The sequence below is a fragment of the Hyperolius riggenbachi genome, chromosome 5 (genome assembly GCF_040937935.1).
Source record: "Hyperolius riggenbachi isolate aHypRig1 chromosome 5, aHypRig1.pri, whole genome shotgun sequence".
Lineage (NCBI taxonomy): Eukaryota > Metazoa > Chordata > Amphibia > Anura > Hyperoliidae > Hyperolius > Hyperolius riggenbachi.
The window spans coordinates 393,045,758-393,066,623 of NC_090650.1; the positions used below are offsets into that span (position 1 = coordinate 393,045,758).

General features: G+C 45.7%; 1 protein-coding gene across 1 annotated transcript in view; it reads left to right on the plus strand.

Annotated features, from left to right (window-relative positions):
* The first annotated feature begins 1,407 nt into the window (after nt 1-1,407).
* Nucleotides 1,408-20,866, plus strand: part of FZD6 (frizzled class receptor 6) — a 118,240-nt gene continuing 98,781 nt past the window's right edge. Inside the window, exon 1 of the mRNA XM_068237765.1 lies at nt 1,408-1,557. The gene's annotated coding sequence lies outside the window, so the exon portion shown is untranslated. The remainder of the gene's footprint in view (nt 1,558-20,866) is intronic.

A 20,866-nucleotide genomic window follows, 5' to 3' on the forward strand; every position in this document is an offset into this window, starting at 1 on the left:
CCAATGTGGAACGTAGTGTGACCAAGCGGCCGTCGCTGACCTTTTCACACCCTGGGCACCCACCAGACCACCGCCACCACCACCAGTACGTATGTAATATATCTACGTGTATACTGATGTTCACCCCTTTGTATGGATTTGATCTGGAGGATTAAAAGGCAAGATATTGTCAGAGGACATTGGTGCACGCTTCTGCTTCTTTACGTTTGTTTTGTCGTGTTCTTCCTTCCATGAAAATTGGCGGAGCACATGTCCCAGCATTCCTCGGATCTCATTGAAGGGAGTGTGGAGGCGAACAGTGGTCCTTAGCTTCCATTGCTTTCTCCCGCACATTGTTTATATCATTAGAGGGAGCGCCACACTATAACTGTTTCTTGGTTCTGATTTATTATTCTTTGGGTCATATGCAATCCACTTTTTCTCCTAGGCGAGCGCAGTCACAGACAACCCAATAGGACATACTGCGCATGCACAGTATTTCTGGGTCAAAGGGAGCTGACCAGAAAATAGAGAGTGGGCAAACCCAGGAAGGCACCGAGCCATGGGAGGTGCGGTAAGCCTTTGCGCACCTACGCATGCACGCACACACACACACACACACACCCTTTAAAACAGGGGTCTCAAACTCAATTTCCATGGGGGCCGCAGGAGGCAAAGTCAGGATGAGGCTGGGCCACATAAGGAATTTCACAATCGCGGCGCATCGCCGCCTCTGCCTGTCCCTCTCACTCTTTTTTCACAGAGAGGGGCGGGGAGAGGCGGTGATCCGTGCGGCGATTGACGTCAGGAGGGGCAGAGCTGAAGCTGAAAGCTCTGCCCCTTCCAGGGAATCCCGGCGGATTGCCCCCCGGGCAATTTGGGGGCTCTGCAGCCCTCGTTTAGCGCGGGGATGCGGCGGAGCTTGGGAGCACTGAAGCAAACTATAAGGAAGCTTTTGCCTGTGAGGGCCACAAAATATTGTATCGAGGGCCGCAAATGGCCCGCGGGCCGCGAGTTTGAGACCCCTGCTTTAAAACAACTTTTTAGTACTCTGCAATTTAAAATGTACCCAAAAAAGATGAAAAAGTACTGTCAAAATGATTATGGGTATTTTCTTGCTTGCTGGTGGCATTTTGTTGATAAGATATGAAAATATCACCAAAGAGAAAACTTGTAGAAAAAGCTGATTTAGATGTGGCCCCTTATCTGTCTAGTTAACAGCTTATCTAACATAAAACCTGCAACACACACAAGTGCCAGAGATGCCATTTAGGGGATCAATAAATCCATATAATCGATTGTTATCCTCCCATAAACTGAGCTGTAAATCACAGGGCCAATCAGTAGTGAAAGTACAGCGAGCAGCCGGGAGGGGGGCAGGAGGGTGGCCGGGGCGGCCAATCACAGGCGGCATTACAACTTCTGGAACTTCACAGACAGGTTCGCCGCCGAGGAGGGAGATCGGTGCGGGCGGGCGCAGGAAGGCTGGAAGGGATTCGGGCATTATTTCTGGGAAGAAGAAGAATTGCTGGTTTGCAGCCGTTGGAGGATACGAGCTCCGTGGCCGGGCGTGCACAGGTAAGCTGTGGCCGGGATCCGGGGCTGGATCGTGCTGTGCTGGGTTGGGAGGAGGCGATGACAGGCAGCCAGAGGAGGAGACTCCGTGCTAAGCCGTGGGAACAATGAATAGATCGCTGGCAAGAAGCAGGCTAGAGGGGAGCTGGTGCGGGAGGGTGGCTGCAATCTCTGGCATGAAACTTCTGCATTCTTCCCACCAACAGGTGCAGAGGGGGCACAGCCAGCGTTGGGGCAGTGCCAATGTGTGGGGTACAGAGGGGGCACATCCAATGTTTGTGTGGCGGGGGGGTTACACAGGTGTAAAAGGGGCACAGCCAGTGTTGGGGCACTGCCATTGTGGGGATACAGAGGGGGGGGGGGGGCATCCCCTTCTACACTTGTTGGTGGGGATTCTGGGGAAGAATGCAGAAGTTTCATGTCAGAGTTTCTTGCCAGTGTGTGGGGGTGCACAGATGTTGAGGGGGCACATCCAGTGTGTGTGTGTGGGGGGCACAGGTGTAGAGGAGACACAGCCAGTGTGTGTGTTTAGGGGGCACAGGTGTAGAGGAGGCACAGCCAGTGTGTGTGTATGGGGGTTGGGGCACAAGGGTAGAGTGGGCACAACCACTGTGTGTGGGGGGGCACAGGAGTAGAGGGGGCACAGCCGGTGTGAAGGGGCACAGAGAGTGTGTGTGAGGGAGGAGGGTGTAGAGGGGGAACAGCTATTGTGTCGTGTGGGGGGCATAGGTGTAGAGGAGGCACAGTGTTACACTCACCATAGACGTTCCTCCGGGCATCCCCGTGCGCGTCCTGCTGTGCGCACGCGCGGGGGTTCACTGGGCCTCTTGTGCTCACTTCCTGCTCGTCGGTGTGTGTGGTGGAATGCGCACGCACGCAGAACGCTGCGCGCGCAGCACCTAGGGCACCGCGCATGCGCGCACCCGCGTGTGCGCGAACCCACGTGCGCGCGCACGCAGAGAAGTGCGCGCGCATGCGCAGAAGGGTTGCGCACGTCCTGCGCATGCGCAGGGCGTTAATTTCGGCGCCAATTGTCCCTATATAAGCAGCACTGCCCTTGACTGCAGTGCTGCTCTTTCTGATCAGCTAGTGTGCCGTTCCGGTTACCTGTGGTTCCTGTTTATGCCTATTGATTGATCTCCTGCCTCGACCCTTGGAGTGTGACCCCGACTTCTGCCTGATTGCCGCCTGCCTCGACCCTTGGATAGTGACCCCGACTTCTGCTTGTTTGCCGCCTGCCTCGACCCTTGGATTGTGACCCCGACTTCTGCCTGATTGCCGCCTGCCTCGACCCTTGGATTGTGACCCCGACTTCTGCTTGATTGCTACCCGCCTCCGGACCTTTAACTTACCTTGGACTCCGCCTACTCCATTAAGAGTGTCTCCTGTTCTCCTGACCACTCGCTGAGACTATCCCAGTAGTGACCTGGTAGGGCACTAGGCAGCTAAGCTCCACATCCCCCTCCTGGGGGTGTGGTCCTGCACCCCCCTCAAGGGAGTGTGGGTGAAGACCCGTGGTCACCTAGACTCCACTACTGGGGAACGTCTCTTCCTTCGTGGGAGGGTCAACAGGGACTGAAGAGAAGTCCTAACACACAGCCAGTGTGTGGGGGGCACAGGAGTAGAGGGGGCGCAGCCAGTGTGTGTGTGTGGGGGGGGGGAAGGGGGCACAGGTGAAGAGGTGGCACAGCCATTGTGTAGGGGCTGACTCTGGGGGAGGCTGGCATGTGCACTTTATCACTCTATTACACCAGAACATATGGACTTTGCATAATATTGCTTGTTGTATAGATTAACTGTCTGAGTTGTGGAAGTTGTCTGGGACATAACTCGTCTTGTGGAATGCCGTATTTACCTGTTAGGCTGGGCTCACACTGGCCATAAGAATATTCAGCTTATCGGAATGGATCGGCACATAAGCGAATGGATCCTATTCAAAGCGTTCCGATGAGTGGAACGCAAGGTCATGCAGGAGGCAATAATACCAGATACAGATCACCGACGCAGTGGATACCGACAGAATCAATGGAAGCCTATGTAACGGACAACGTCCATTCTCACTAGGCTGGTGGCCACTTAAATTTCACTTATTATACTCGCCTGCCTTTTGTCACCTCCGCTGCTGGCACCGCTGATCAGACTGCTGCAGGTGGGATGCAGAGGATGCAGTATCCTGAGAGGATACGCTGTGAATGCACCATTATGCATCCAGTATTGTGTGAATCCAGCCTCATAAAGTAATCAGTGAAGGCCTGAAGTGGCAATCACAGATATCCGGTCACCACTTTTACGATGTCAGATTTATAAAAGTGTGATTATATTTACTGTGTTGGTGATCAGTGCTGTTATTGCTGTACTGTAATTTCCCTACATTGGTGATCTGCAGCTTCCTTACCATTGCCTGCCACAGCTGTTACATCACAGCAGAGAAATCAGCTGTACATGGCGCATCAACTTTCATTTTGGCCGTGTATCGGTGACAAACTGGCAAAGAAGGGATTTGATAAAAGAAACACCACTATCCTTCATTGTACCCTATGGCGTTCTTCCATTGTACTGTCAGATGCCATCAGATGATCAATAAAACGGCGACACACCTAATCACTGTTTTAGTGAGAAAGTTAGTGATCTAAAGCCCCATCTACACGATACAAATTTTTTTGTGCTATTCGATTGGATAGAATATGATTGATCGATTAAATCAGACATGTCAATCGGGTTTTGATTCGATTGTGTGGCAAATCGATCGCTCTACCAATCGAATCCCAATCAGACATGTCGGATTTAATCGATCAATCGAATTCGATCGAATTGCACAAAAAATTGTATCATGTAAATGGGGCCTATCCCAGGGAGAAAACACGCACTCACAGACACTCTTTTCTACTTGTATTGCACTGTCCACGTTTTGATTTCAGTGAATTTTATATAGTCAATAAAGAGAAAACTGTTTCAAGCATTTTCCATCTTTGTTGCTTCTGACGAAAGCCAATCCTAGTGTCATTTCCTCCCTGACACTTTTTTTCTCCTAGAAACTGCACTGTCATATCTAGTTTGCTTTGTAAACATGTGAGCACAGTATAGATCAGATTTCAGCAGCTTGACACTGAGCTGCCCTCAGCCAATCAGTGAGGAGCAGGAATGTGGAAGGGGAAATGACAAGCGTTCTTTTGTTGGCAATGTACCAAATAGAGCCAAACTGACTGAGATAAGATTTATTACAGCAGAAACCGTTATGATTATTCTTTAAAGCAGGATGTAAGCTAATCTCCCCTTCCGCAGAATAAGCTGGTGCCCGCAGAGTTTTCATATGTCCCTGTCCGTGCTATGCATGCTGGGAGATGTAGTTCCTATTGACATGGTTACATGTAAATGGATTTTAAAATTCATGGTTTGGAGAAGTTTCATTAGCTGTAGCTACAGTGCAGGAGCTTCACCTACAGAGCCTGCTGTTAATTCATTCAGCTGGGCTCCTCCTCACTGGACACCAGGGGATCGGGGGTGCTCGTGATAAGAATCAGAATCGTTTATTTTGCAAATCATGTCTGGGTCCTGCCTGGAATTGGGTTTGGCACAGTACAATGCTCAAGAGTAGAAGGAAAAGTAAAACAAGAAACACACAGTAATATCATACAAAGCAGTTCTCATAAGTGATATGAAAGATCCAATCAGTTAGTCTTGTGGGCAGGTCGGAGGTTCAAGAGGCTGACAGCCGAGGGAAAAAAAATGAGTTCCTGTGTCAGGAGGTCTTGGTGGAAATGGCCCGGAGCCTCCAGCCCGATGGCAGTGGGTCGAAGAAGTGGTGACCTGGTTGAGAGGGGTCGTGGCAATCCTCAGCGCTCTAGCCCCCAGTCTGCTGTTGTTTAGGAGGGCAAGTGATGGCAGGGATCTCCCAATTATCCTCTTCGCCAACCTGATAACCCTTTGAAGTTTGTGCCTGTCGCCCGGGATGGCACCAGAATACCAGATTAAGATGGAAGAGCAGAGGATCAATTCAATGGTGGCAGAATAGAAACTAGTCAAAATCTCTTGGGCCATACCGAACTTCCTCAGTTGACGGAGGAAGAAGAGTCTTAGCTGGGCTTTCCGCTGGGTAGCATTGATGTTTGACTTCCAGCCGAGATCCCTGGAGATGGTAGTGCCCAGGAGGCGGGCACATGATACTCTAGCCACCTCAGTACCATCGACATAGATTGGAGGTGGGGTGGGGGCAGATTTCCTAAAGTCAATGATCAGCTCAACAGTTTTGGCAGTGTTGAGTACCAGCCTGTTCATTTTGCACCAGTGGCATATTCTCTCCAACGGTATACCTGGACATTATCCTTTGGTGACAAGGCCGACAATGGTGGTGTCGTCAGCAAACTTAATGACCTTGATCGAGTCTTCCGTTGATCTGCAGCTGTTCATATAAAGGACCTTTAGGTCCCTTTTCCATGAGCAGTTGATAGGCAGTGAAATGCCTCTCAAACTCTCAAAACTGCTTGCTGCTGCCTGGCAACTGCTTGGTGATGCCTGGTAACCGCTCACTGCTGACTGCTAACTGCTTGCTGAGCACACAGATCAACTGCTTGTAGAAATTAGCCCTTACAGAGGAAATAGGTGTTTATAAATGCCAGACTGAACAGGTGGCTTTTCAGTTTAGACTTAAATGCTTCCAGGGATGGAGATGTCCTGATTGGGTGTGGCAGGGAGTTCCGAAGAGTAGGGGCAGCATGACAGAAACCTCTGTCTCTAAAGGTTTTAGGTGGATTCTGGTGGTGACCAAGTTATCAGATCCCTTTGACCTAAGATTGTGTAGTGTGATGCAGTCCTTCAGGTGTCCAGGGCCCAGATTGTGCAAGGCTTTGAATGTCAATAAGCCAAACAGAATTTTCCATTTTATCAGTAGCCAGTGGAGTGAGCGAAGGGTTGTTATGTGGCAATGGCGGGGTTGGCTTGTTAACAACCTTGCAGCAGCATTCTGTACTTATTGCAGGCGGTGCAGGTCTTTGTTTGGAAGGCCTGTGTAGAGAATTGCTTTAATGTGCTTGTTGCCATACACGTTATCCAGAAACACGTTGTAGAAAGTGCATTGAGCTATAACCTGGTCCCTTACAATGCAGGGATGTGAAGATTGTATGGGCAGTGCGTTCACATGCAGCGACGCATACAATGTAAACAAACTTAAAAAGGATCCTTACAGGCCGCATTTGACTTTAGGTGTAAATAGTGGGATAATGACCACCTGTACAGTTATGATATGACAACCACCGAGGACACTTCCTGCTCTGCAAGGCCTCATCCAACATCGCTGTCATTGTCTCAGTGAAAACCTGTTCTATTTCCGTCAACATAAGCTTACTTTTTAATTACATGTTGGGTTTCGCCACTGAACAATACACAAAGCTGGGGGTGTTTTGCTTGTACTTTATGTGATTGTTTAATTGCAGACTTTTCCCCTCCTTAATTAAACTTACTGGAACTTATATAATCTTTCAGCCTAAATATTTCTCTCTTTGATTGGGTGACATTGTGTTTGTGGGACAATAATCAGTTTCCACCTGGTTAATGCCAAACAATTGTTGTCAATTTTAGACCTTGACTTTCTGTATGTATGCTCTCAAGTACTAAAGTAAGCCTGAGGGGGAAGAAAGTGTTAAAACATACGGTACTTGTCTAGATGCTATAAATGGTCTTCAAACACCTCCTTTTTGTGTCCTGCCTCCCCTTCTTCTTGCAGCTGTAGCCCCATTCAGAATCTCTGCAATCTCCGCTCTACTAACAATATTCTCCTGTCTTCCTCTCTGGCCACCTCTTCTCCCTCCCGCTTTCAAGACTTCTCCAGATCCTCTCCCCTCCTCTGGAACACCTTCCCTCAACTTATCTGCCACTTGCCCACACTAAAAGTGGTTCACACGATGGCCAGGGGCCCCGGACCCCTTGCCCACACTAAAAGTGGCCATACACTTATAGATTTGCAGAAAATTCAGTCAGATGCCTGTAAAGTCGAATGTGACAGGAATCTATCTGATGTGTGCCACACACTAGGAACAGATGAAATCTATTGGAAATCGATCTAAATGCATTAATGGACCATTAGATCCAATGCAACTCTATCGACCAGCGATCTGCTGCCAGCAGCAGATCGACCTAGATTTTCCATCCTGTCAGATCAAATCAATCAAAATCGGCCTCAAATCGATTGATAGATTTGATAGAATCGATATTTTGATCAATTCCATAGAATCGATCGATGGCTGAAATCGACCAGTGCATGGACCCCTTTACCCTCGGAAATCCGATAAGACCTGTTGGAAATAATCAATTAAACCCGTCTATCTGATGGGAAATTGCATGGTGTGTACCAGGCATAAAGGTTCAATTATTGTTGTACAATCTTACCACTTCTATGCAGTATAAGAGACAGCCTAAATTATCCGTTTAGGGTTACACTTGAGAAATACTGCAGCATTTTGACGCAGTTAGAAAACCCATGTAATGATTGTATATGGTGCCGCTGCCTTTTCAGAAGGCGTCTGTGATTCTGCACAGCGTTCAAAAGAAGCTGCATTACCTTTCTGCACAACTCATTTGTGTTTTCTTATTGCAATCAATGGCTACTGTAAAAATCCACATGACTTAAAATGCACCACAGATAAAATGCACCTGCAGATACAAGTGTTATCTCTGCCTTAAAGGACTCCCAAGGCGAAGAAACAAATCTCTCTTTACTTACCTGGGGCTTCTTTCAGCACCTAGTAGGTCATTGGGTCCCTCGCCGCAGCTCGGGTCCTCCCCGGTGTGCCACTGGCCGCCTGTAAGTATTGGCGACCTATCGGCGGGTTGTCGTTTCTACACATGCATGGGCTCATGCAAGTGTCTGCACTCGAACGCACCCACGTCATTGGAAGCACACTGCGCAGTACGAGCCTGGTGACATGAACGTGGGCACGCATGCTCAGAAGCCAATGTTTGCGATTGGATAGAAAGCTCACCGCTTATGTGAGAACACTCACATGAGCCGACATTACACTAGCGCTTTTAAGGCGATTTTTAAAAACATCAGCGCTAAAAAAAAATAAAGTGTGAACAAGCCCTAACTGTGGAATATTGGAGGGAGCTGGTTTATTTTGCATATAAAAATGCCCCGGCAGAATTGAATCTCATTTTTACTGTAATTAGGTAGGTGTGACTTTACAGAGGCCTCCATCCTCCATCCTTTTTGTTTCCATATCAGCTTAAAAGTCCTGACCCCGAAGTTCCTGCACTTGAATTGTTAAAACCCAAGTTCAGCAGCATACAGACAGAGATTTTAGCGACATTAAAGGGAACCAGAGAGGAATGGGGGGTGAAAAAAGGAAAATATTTCATACATACCTGGGGCTTCTTCCAGCATACAGTTCAGCAGCATACAGACAGAGATTTTAGCGACATTAAAGGGAACCAGAGAGGAATGGGGGGTGAAAAAAGGAAAATATTTCATACATTCTTCCAGCCCCATAAGCCTGAATCGCTCCCACGCCTCTGTCCTCCGCTTCCTGGATCCGCCGGTACCGGGCTAGTCACTTCCGGCGGACGCGGCCAATTGTCCACATAACAGGGGCTCCCTCCATACCCGTACACATGCGGCTGCGCAGTAGACAGCCGCACGCGTACCTGTATGGAGGGAGCCCACTGTGATGCGGAGAATTGGACGCGTCCGCTGGCCGACTCGCGGTAATGACGGGACACGGTATCGGCGGTTCCAGGCAGCGGAGGACGGCGGCGTGGGAGCGATCCGTGCATATGGGGCTGGAGGAAGCCCCAGGTATGTATATTTGATCCTCTCTGGTTCCCTTTAAGGACCTCGATCATGATTTTATCTATACTGACCGCATGCATTGCATGGTTTTTACAAAGAGATTGCATTTGTACTTTTTGACGGAGGGGTCAAATGTGTGGTAAAATATTTGAACCTCTTTTCCATGGACAGTTGATAGGCAGTGAAATGCCTCTCAAACTCTCTCAACTGCTTGCTGCTGTCTGGTAACTGCTCCCCGTTCCCTGGTAACTGTTCACTGCTGCCTGGTAACTGCTTGCTGAGCACGCAGTTCAACTGCTTGTGGAAAAGAGGCCTAAAGGTGGGTACACACATCAGATAAAAGTCTTTGTAAAATGAAAAATCACAGACCAATTATACCCCCTTCCATGTAGTATGAGAGCCACACCTACACAGCCTATTCTATTGAGCTGAACTCCCCATCAGATAATATCTTTGCAAGATGCTGCACACAAAGATGCTGTACACATGCAACAGATCAGTATCTACAAAAGATCAGTTCCTTAAAGAGGCACTGTAGTGACATATAGCAGAATTTAGTAGATTTATTTAGGGTACTCACTTGTATAGTAGTTTTCCTGGTTTCCACGTCAGAACCACTTCATTTATGTACAGTGGGATGCGAAAGTTTGGGCAACCTTGTTAATCGTCATGATTTTCCTGTATAAATCGTTGGTTGTTACGATAAAAAATGTCAGTTAAATATATCATATAGGAGACAGACACAGTGATATTTGAGAAGTGAAATGAAGTTTATTGGATTTACAGAAAGTGTGCAATAACTGTTTAAATAAAATTAGGCAGGTGCATACATTTGGGCACCACAAAAAAGAAATGAAATCAATATTTAGTAAATCCTTCTTTTGCAGAAATTACAGCTTCTAAACGCTTCCTGTAGGTTCCAATGAGAGTCTGGATTCTGGTTGAAGGTATTTTGGACCATTCCTCATTACAAAACATCTCCAGTTCATTCAGGTTTGATGGCTTCCGAGCATGGACAGCTCTCTTTAACTCACACCACAGATTTTCAATTATATTCAGGTCTGGGGACTGAGATGGCCCGTCCAAAATGTGGTACTTGTTCTTCTGCATGAATGCCTTAGTAGATTTTGAGCAGTGTTTTGGGTCATTGCCTTGTTGAAAGATCCAGCCCCGGCGCAGCTTTAGCTTTGTCACTGATTCCTGGACATTGGGCTCCAAAATCTGCTCATACTGAGTGGAATCCATGCGTCCCTCAACATTGACAAAATTCCCAGTCCCTGCACTGGCCACACAGCCCCACAGCATGATGGAACCACCACCATATTTTGGCCTTTTTGTATGCGTACAGCGCTCCCACTAAGTGGCACAGATTGTATACAGTATGTGTAATATGTAATATGGCAGGTGAGGCTGTTATGAAGCGTCCCCACCTATAAACATAAATAATACAAGTCCTATCTTATCAATGTCCTCTAATGTTGGACTCTAATACACAAAATTCCATCTGCACAGTCCAGGATTCAAATATATCAGTTCAGTTGTGTCCGTGCTTCATTCCACATCCCAATTACATAGAGCAGGGCCAGTGTACAATAATATACTCTCACCGATGTCCAGAGGCTGATATATGTAAACATCAGCAAACACGCTTCATTAATATCCACACAGCAGTTTTCCTCGGCAACTTCCCCCTGTATACGTCTCAAACAAACAAGGGAAAGGACATAGCGTAATCCTGCTTACAGACAGCTTTCCAAACAACTTCCTCCACCAGTGAAGTTTACACAGCCAAAGACACCCTTCGTGTGTGTGCTATCAGCATGCACCCCACACCGCTGATACATATAGCGCTCACCAGATTGATTGGCTGACCGACTACAGACCAGCAACTGCGTTCAAGATGTACTGCATCAATGGATTCTCACCAAGCCAACTGTCTCCTTAAAAACTCAAAAGAGAGGTTCCATAGCATAATACCGTTTATTGTAAAAAGATAAAATCATAAGGTTGCACTCACAATTGTAAAAAAGATATGCACATATCATACATGGACGTCCTCATCCGCTCTTCCACATTTGCGTCTCCACTGCCGCCGCGCCTGAGGCCACGCACTACCGGTTTTTCTTGGAATGCTGTGTTGTTTTTTTCCTCCATGCATAATGCCCCTTGTTATGCCCAAATAATTAAATTTTAGTTTCATCAGTCCTGCCTTTGACACGGGAGACCAGCGTTCGAATCCTGGCTAGGGTCAGTACCTATTCAGTAAGGAGTTCAAGGCAAGACTCCCTAACACTGTAGGGTGGCCTCCTGAGCGCGTCCCAGTGGCTGCAGCTCTTGAGCGCTTTGAGTCCGAGAGGAGAAAAGCGCTATATAAATGTTCTGATTATTATTATTATAGTCCACAGCACCTTATTCCAAAATGAAGCTGGCTTGTCCAAATGGGCTTCATCATACCTCAAACGGCTCTGTTTGTGCTGTGGGCGTAGAAAAGGCTCCCTCTGCATCAATCTCACATACAGCATCTCCTTGTGTAAAGTACGCTGAATGGTTGAACAATGCACAGTGACTCCATCTGCCGCAAGATGATGTTGTAGGTCTTTGGAACTGGTCTGTGGGTTGACTCTGACTGTTCTCACCATTCGTCGCTTCTGTTTATCCGATATTTTTCTTGGTCTTTCACTTCAAGCCTTACTATGAACTGAGCCTGTGGTCTTCCATTTCTTCATTATCTTCCTAACTGTGGAAACAGACAGCTGAAATGTCTGAGACAGCTTTCTGTATCCTTCCCCTAAATCATGATTTTGAACAATCTTTGTCTTCAGGTCATTTGAGAGTTGTTTTGAGACCCCTATGTTGCTACTCTTCAGAAAAAATTAAAAGAGGAGGGAAACTTACAATTGACTCCTCTTAAATACTTTCTCATAACTGGATCCACCTGTGTATGTAGGTCAGGGGTCACTGAGCTTACCAAGCCAATTTGAGTTCCAATAATTAGTTCTAAAGGTTTTGGAATCAATAAAATGACAACAGTGCCCACATTTATGCACCTGCCTAATTTTGTTTAAACAATTGTTGCACACTTTCTGTAAATCCAATAAACTTAATTTCACTTCTCAAATATCACTGTGTGTGTCTCCTATATGATATACTTAACTGACATTTTTTATCGTAACAACCAACGAATTATATAGGAAAATCACGACAATTAACAAGGTTGCCCAAACTTTCGCATCCCACTGTTTATATTGCTTTATCTTGGTATGTAGCGCCAGTGATGCTTATCCTGTGCTGTGTAGTTATGCGGGATTCTCCACGCAGAGCTTTCTAAGGAGGTCAGGTATTATTTTCACTGGCTTTGGAACTCTCAGAAACATTCCTCAGAGCTGCACCTGACTGGGCTAAATATAGTGATTTCAGAATGTAAATCAAGATATGGAAAGATTTTATAATGGGCAAACACTGACTAAATAATTTATAACTGAATACAGTAAAAAGAAAAAAATAAGCATTTTTTTTATTTATCACATTATTTTCACTATAGATTAAATTACAATTTACAATTTAAAAAGTCTGCATTGTTCAGTTGAAACTGGGATTCTAGGAGAGTCCTGTTTAGGAGTAGGACAAAATGCACAATCATTTATCTTCTTAGTTTATTTTGACTTTTACTTTTTTTTTTTTTTTTACCTTTGCACAAAAAAAATACTTCTTACAAATAATAGGTAGCACAGTTAGTGGTAGTTAGTGGTTAGTAGGTAGTGTTGTGGTTAGTGCTCTTGCAGCACTGGGTCCCTGGTTCGAATCCCAGCCAGGGCAGTCTCTGCACAGAGTTTATATATTCTCCCCGTCTCTGCCTGGGGTTCTTCCAGGCACTCCTGTTTCTTCCCACATGCCAAAAACATACAGATATGTTAATTGGCTTCCCCAGAAAATTGGCCATAGACTACAATATACATACACTACACTATACATAAGTTGGTATTACTATGGTAGGGATTAGATTGTAAGCTCCTCTGAGGGCCAGTTAAGTGACAAGACAATATACTCTGTACAGCGCTGCAGAAGATGTCGGTGCTGTATAAATACAAAATAATAATAATGTAATGCAGTGTTGTTTCAAATGTTTTTATAGAACTGTACCTGAATTAGGGCTATAATAGTGTGTGTGTGTGTGTGTGTGTGTGTGTGTGTGTGTGTGTGTGTGTGTGTGTGTGTGTGTGTGTGTGTGTGTGTGTGTGTGTGTGTGTGTGTGTGTGTGTGACTGTATGTGTGTGTGTGTGTGTGTGTGTGTGTGTGTGTGTGTGTGTGTGTGTGTGTGTGTGTGTGTGTGTGTGTGTGTGTGGTGTCTCCTGTATTGTTTCAGCTGAGGCTGCAGTGCTGAGCTGTGACGTCCTGTCATCCCCTCAGAGGCAGCCGCATTGAGTGACATGCTTGTTTCGGTAATTCAGCACTTCATGTAAATTGCAGCTTGGTGTGACAGGTAATCATATTCCTCGTTCCCCAGATGTTGAACCTCTCATTATCTCTGTGAAATAATTGCATATTGTCAGCCCTATAAAACACAGATCAGTACTGATGCAGTGTGAGAAACGTCTTTCGCTGTAATTTTTAATTGGACGAGGAGACGCCCACTTTCACACTTCTGCCACCAAAATTAACCCTACAGGGTAGCCAGGATAGCAGTGTGGTCAGTTGCCTTAATTGGAAGGAAGGATACTCTGAATCATTTCACTTGCCTAAATAATCATAGCTGGCTGGAGACTTTTCATACACCTTCCTGATAGGATAACAGACAGTTACAGTCTAGTAGTGCAGGTTGCATGCCGTAAAGTTGCACCGATTGTTAGATGTTGCGGTGCAACTATACAGTACAATGAAAACGCACGCATTACCTGGTTAGCCCACGCCATGCTGTGTGTTACTGGGTCAGAACCGCACTCAATGTGAACGCCCAATAGGTATGTCATTGCCTTACGATGCGATGATATTGTCCATTGCAATGCAACAGAGTTTTCGCCTAGGTGATATTTTCACAACCTGTCATAAAATGCCTTTTAACCACCCTGGCGTTCTATTAAGATCGCCAGGGCGGCTGCGGGAGGGTTTTTTTGAAATAAAAAAAAAACTATTTCATGCAGCCAACTGAAAGTTGGCTGCATGAAAGCCCACTAGAGGGCACTCCGGAGGCGTTCTTCCGATCGCCTCCGGCGCCCAGAATAAACAAGGAAGGCCGCAATGAGCGGCCTTCCTTGTTTTGCTTACATCGTCGCCGTAGCGACGAGCGGAGTGACGTCATGGACGTCAGCCGACGTCCTGACGTCAGCCGCCTCCGATCCAGCCCTTAGCTCTGGCCGGAACTTTTTGTTACGGCTACGCTGGGCTCAGGCGGCTGGGGGGACCCTCTTTCGCCGCTGCTCGCGGCGGATCGCCGCAGAGCGGCGGCGATCAGGCAGCACACTCGGCTGGCAAAGTGCTGGCTGCGTGTGCTGCTCTTTATTTGAAGAAAATCGGCACAGCAGGGCCTGAGCGGCAGCCTCCGGAGGTGATGGACGAGCTGAGCTCGTCCATACCGCCCGGCTGGTTAAGCCACCAGCAAGCAACAAAATACTCAAAATAATTTTGATGGTACTTTTTCTCCAACCTGTGGGTACCTTTTCAAATGTAAAATGCTGAAAAGTTAGTTTAACCACTTCAGCCCACAGGGTTGTTTATTTTTTGCATCTGAGCAACTTTCACCTCCCATTCATTTGCCAATAACTTTATCACTACTCATCACAATGAATTAATCTAGCATTCAGGTGGGAGGCTTCGGTTGGACGCAATCGTGAATTGCGTCGTTTAACAGGGACGCCCCGTGTAGGCACATCTCCCACACGGTCCCCTCCCTAACCACTCACCTGTCAACCGCATCGTAGAAGCTGCAAAAAATAAAATTTAAAATCACAAACACTGGTCCACATGACAGCCCAGGGGCCCCAGGTCTCTCTCACTCACTGGGGCCCCCAAACCACCATGCGACACCTAGAGGGAAGTGCGGGCAAGCCCTGGACCTTTTTTTTCTTTTATTTTTTGCAGCTTCTACGATGCGGTTGACAGGTGCGTTAAACGACGCAATTCACGATTGCGTCCAACCGAAGCCTCCCACCTGAATGCTAATCTATGTAATTCCTGCTAGGTATGGTACAGCAGGCAAAGGGTGTATGACAGTGCACCTGATTGGCTGACAAGCGTCTGCTGGCCAGATAGAGGCAGGATATTGCTCTGACTGGAAGTTAGCAATTGTGTTTGTTGCAGTTGGCATTCAGTTTAGAGGTGGTGGGGTGAGTTCCCAGGAGGTGAGAGGTCCAGGGCTTGCCCGCACTTCCCTCTAGGTGTCGCATGGTGGTTTGGGGGCCCCAGTGAGTGAGAGAGACCTGGGACCCCTGGGCTGTCATGTGGACCAGTGTTTGTGACAATGTGACAAATGAAGCCGGCTCCTCCCGCTGCTCGCCTCCTATTCAGCTCTGGCAGACGGGGACACGTGTGTGTGTGTGTCCCAGAGTCGCTTGTAGTGACAGGGAATCCTACTGATCGTTCCTGCAGATCGGGTGCTGGCAGAAGCATTGTCTGCAGCCTTCCCGCTCTGCTTCCCAGCTGCTACGAACGACTCTGAGGGCCACGTGTGGATAGAAGGGAGGCAGCGGGAGGAGCCGGCTTCATTTGTCACATTGCTTAATTCATTTCTGACATTGGCTGCAGTGAGACGGACACTTCTATTTTTGCCTGGCTAGAACCCGAAGTGGCCAGACTTCGGGTTTAGGCAGTAACATATATATACCTGGGGCTTCCTCCAGCACCCTTCAGGGTGATCGTTTCCTTACCGGCTACCCATGCTGCATGGATTCTCCGGTAATTCCAGCAGTTTATACTGCATATACTGGACTGTGCATGCACGTTCTACACCAGCGCAATTCTACTGCGCAGTCGCAGAACACTCCTGGCAAAGTGAGCTCTACTGGGGACTGCAGATGGCCAGACTGCGCCTGTGCCGACTGGCGGAATTACCGGGCCCCCAGCGGAAGATCCAGGCAGCTTGGGAAGACACAAGGGACCAATGAGCCTGAAGGGGACTGGAGTAAGCCTCAGATATGTATAAATTTTTTTTTTATTTTACTTGTCTCAAGTACACTTTAAAAAAAATAAGATAAAAATATATCTCCTAGGAGAAAATATAGGAAAAAATGGGCCTGATTCAATCCACTTTTTCTCCATTTTTGATTTTCTGTTTAATTACCTTTTCAGTACAAAAAAAACTGGTGGAAAAGTACTGACACAAGAATTCTGAGTATTTTTTTGCTTGCTGGCAGTTCAATGCTGGGAATACACGGCTCGATTTTGAGCCATTAACATAACTTGATAGATAATTTCCGACATGTCCGATCTCCCACCCGATCGGTTCGCCGCTCGATTCCGGATTGAAGTGAATGGAAAAAGATAAGAAAAGCGAGTGGAATATACGAGAATTGACTGCGGAATCGAGTGGCGAAACAATTGAGCAGGAGAGTCGAGCGGCAAAATTGAGCCGTGTATGCCGAACATAAAAGCATTTTATTGATAAGATGTGAAAATATCATCAAGGAGAAAACTTGGGAGAAAAAGTGAATTGGATGAGGCCCAATGTGAATTGAATAGAGGCCTTTGTGTGAAATGAGCGTAAGGAGTCAATTAGTGCTTGGATGCATAAAATGCCTGTGTGGGAGGGGCGGGTTAATTAGATCCCTAATTAATGCACAATTGAGGATTAACTGAGGATAAAATGTGCTAATTATGGCCTATAATTATTACGGCACACTCTTTGACAAGCTGAAAAAAAATCAGTTTTTCTGTCTTAGGGCTGGTTCAGACGGACGCTTGCAGAGCGTTTACTGCCAGCGTTTGGGGCTTGGCGTTAAACGCTCCCATTCAAGTGAATGGGAGCGTTTGTACCAAGCTTTTACACGCGTTTGCACGAACGCCGCGTTCGGGTCCCGATTTTCACTGGCGTTCAAGGAGCCCCTGGAAGCTACATGTTGCTTCCAGGGGCGGTTAACCGCGATGGGTAATGTCCCCCTAGGGGAAGAAAAAACGCGACCGCATCCGAACGCAATGCGAACGCTGCTGAAAGCCCGAACGCATTGCCGCCGCGACGCCAACGAACATGACGCCTCCAAACGTCCGTCTGAACCAGCCCTTATTTTATTATTTTGTATCGCCACCTCTGATCACAAAATATCTGATCTACTTAAGTTCAGACCTAAATAAAAAGCGAACATTTTTTGTACTAAGGCTCTGACACTGTACATACTGTATATTCAATGTCACTGACTGATCCCTGCACTTGGCTTCTGTGTTTAACCACTTGAGGACTGAGGGTTTTTCCCCCTTGTGGACCAGAGCAATTTTTACCTGTCAGCGCTCCTCCCTTTCTTTCGCCAATAACTTAATTACTGCTAATCACAGCGTAATGATCTATATCTTGTTTTTCTCGCCACCAATTAGGTTTTCTTTGGGAGGTACAGTATGCTAAGAATGATTTTATCCTAAATGCATTTTAACATGAATAACCTGAAAAAAAAATGCATTAGTTCTCAGTTTTTGGCCATTATAGTGTTAAAATAAAACGTTCTACTGTGGATAAAAGCCACACATTTTATTTGCGCGTTTGTCCCGGTTATTGCAACGGTTAAAAAATTTCCCTAGTACAATGTATGGCACCAATATTTGGAAATAAAGGTGCATTTTTTCATTTTTGCGTCCATCACTAATTACAAGCCCATACATTAAAAATGAATAGTAATATACCGCATTGACATAAGTTTTAAAAAAGATCAGTCTCTATGGTAATGACTTATATTTTTACTATAAATTCTCGCCCCTCCCCCATATAAAAAAAAAAGTTTGGGTACTATGGGAGGGTGTGGGAGGGAAATACAGGGGCTTGCAAAAGTATTCGGCCCCCTTGAAGTTTTCCACATTTTGTCACATTACTGCCACAAACTTGAATCAATTTCATTGGAATTCCACGTGAAAGACCAATACAAAGTGGTGTACATGTGAGAAGTGGAACGAAAATCATACATTATTCCAAACATTTTTTACAAATCAATAACTGCAAAGTGGGGTGTGCGTAATTATTCAGCTCCCTGAGTCAATACTTTTTAGAACCACCTTTTGCTGCAATTATTACAGCTGCCAGTCTTTTAGGGTATATCTCTACCAGCTTTGCACATCTAGAGACTGAAATCCGTGCGCATTCTTCTTTGCAAAACAGCTCCAGCTCAGTCAGATTAGATGGACAGCGTTTGTGAACAGCAGTTTTCAAATCTTGCCACAGATTCTCGATTGGATTTAGATTTGGACTTTGACTGGGCCATTCTAACACATGGATATGTTTTGTTTTAAACCATTCCATTGCTGTCCTGACTTTATGTTTAGGGTCGTTGTCCTGCTGGAAGGTGAACCTCCGTCCCAGTCTCAAGTCTTTTGCAGACTCCAAGAGGTTTTCTTCCAAAATTGCCCTGTATTTGGCTCCATCCATCTTCCTATCAACTTTGACCAGCTTCCCTGTCCCTGCTGAATAGAAGAAACCCCAGAGCATGATGCTGCCACCACCATATTTGACAGTGGGGATGATGTGTTCTGAGTGATGTGCAGTGTTCGTTTTCTGCCACACATAGCGTTTTGCATTTTGGCCAAAAAGTTCCATTTTGTTCTCATCTGACCAAAGCACCTTCTTACACATGTTTGCTGTGTCCCCCACATGGCTTGTGGCAAACTACAACCGGGACTTCTTATGCTTTTCTGTTAACAATGGCTTTCTTCTTGTCACTCTTCCATAAGAGCCAACTTTGTACAGTGCATGACTAATAGTTGTCCTATGGACAGATTACCCCACCTGAGCTGTAGATCTCTGCAGCTCGTCCAGAGTCCCTCATGAAATACATATAAAAAAAAAGTTTAATCCTTAAAGGAATACTATCGATGTATGCATTTATTTTTAAATGCTGTATGCTGTAGCACACATTAGGGCAAGTACTAGGAGCAATTTGATTCCTCACACAGCTGTTCCTCTCAGCTGTAACATCCTCCGTCAGTTTTGGCGTCAGTGTTGGATACAAAATGTATCTAATACTGAGCTCCCAGAGGGCTAGACTATGTCTCTGCAAAGGGGAGATGCTATCAACTCCTCAGTTTATAGTTTATCACCTTGCTGAAAGAATCTTGTTGATATGATGGTAAGGGGTTAAAGATTCTAGCAATGTGTGTTTATTATCTTTGCTTCTCTTTACTGATAAAGATACTAATAATGCTAATTGAAGACAGTGGTCTGCCCCTCTCAGCAGCTTGTAAAGTGGATGCAGCCTGGAGTGAATCGCCTCAAGCAGGCAGCCAGTCTGAGTGTAAACACAGACTTGTGGTATAGCTAGTTATATTCCAGCAATATTACAGCTCATTTAGTTACCTGTTACCACCTCAGATCAGCCTATTTCTCCTCATGTCTGCTGCATGCTGTGAGTGACACAGTAAAATATATTTGTGAGCTGTGTGACAGAGTAACCAAGCAGCTCAGGGTGACCCAAACTACTATGAGCTGTGTGAGAAATGAATTTTTAAGCAGGGATAGCGGGCGAGAGACCTGGGTGAATAAATAAAGTGCCCCTAGCACTAGTGGTAATGTGTACACTAATATAGAGTATTAAAAAAAAAAAAGTCGTTTCAATCGATAGTACTCCTTTAAGGTAATTAATTACTGGTTGTTGTTTTTTTAATGCTGTCACACTTGGGGGTTTACATTTTTTTAATTATTATTTATTTTAATGTATGTAGATGTAATACTATTGTGGGCCACTAGATGTCCGTAAACTTTATTCCTGTTCCCTTGTGAATATGTTACAGCGAGTGTTTGGGCCCCAGTGATGACATGGTTTGAAGAGCCAGTGTGATGTCAATGCTGTAAGTTTTGTGGGTCCCAGTATAATGGTGTTGGAGGGGTGATGGACTTTCACACAGATGACATTACTTTTGGTTCAAGACAGGCAGGATCACTAGGCAATAAAGTGTTGGAAAAGAAGACTAGAATTACATATCATACTAGACTGTAATTCTGGCTTAAAGAGACACTGAAGCGAAAAAAAAATGATGATATTATGATTTGTATGTGTAGTACAGCTAAGAAATAAAACATTAAGATCAGATATATCAGTCTAATTGTTTCCAGTACAGGAAGAGTTAAGAAACTCTAGTTGTTATCTCTATGCAAAAAAGCCATTAATCTCTACGACTTTCAAAGTTGTGGAGAGGGCTGTTATCTGACTTTTATTATCTCAACTGTAAGTGAACTAATTACTTTTTCTCTGCCAGAGGAGAGGTCAAAAGTTCACAGACTGCTCTGAAAGAATCATTTTGAATGCAGAGTGTTGTGTAATCTGCACATATTATAGAATGATGCAATGTTAGAAAAAACACTGTATACCTGAAAATAAAAATATGAGGATATTTTCTTTGCTGCTAATC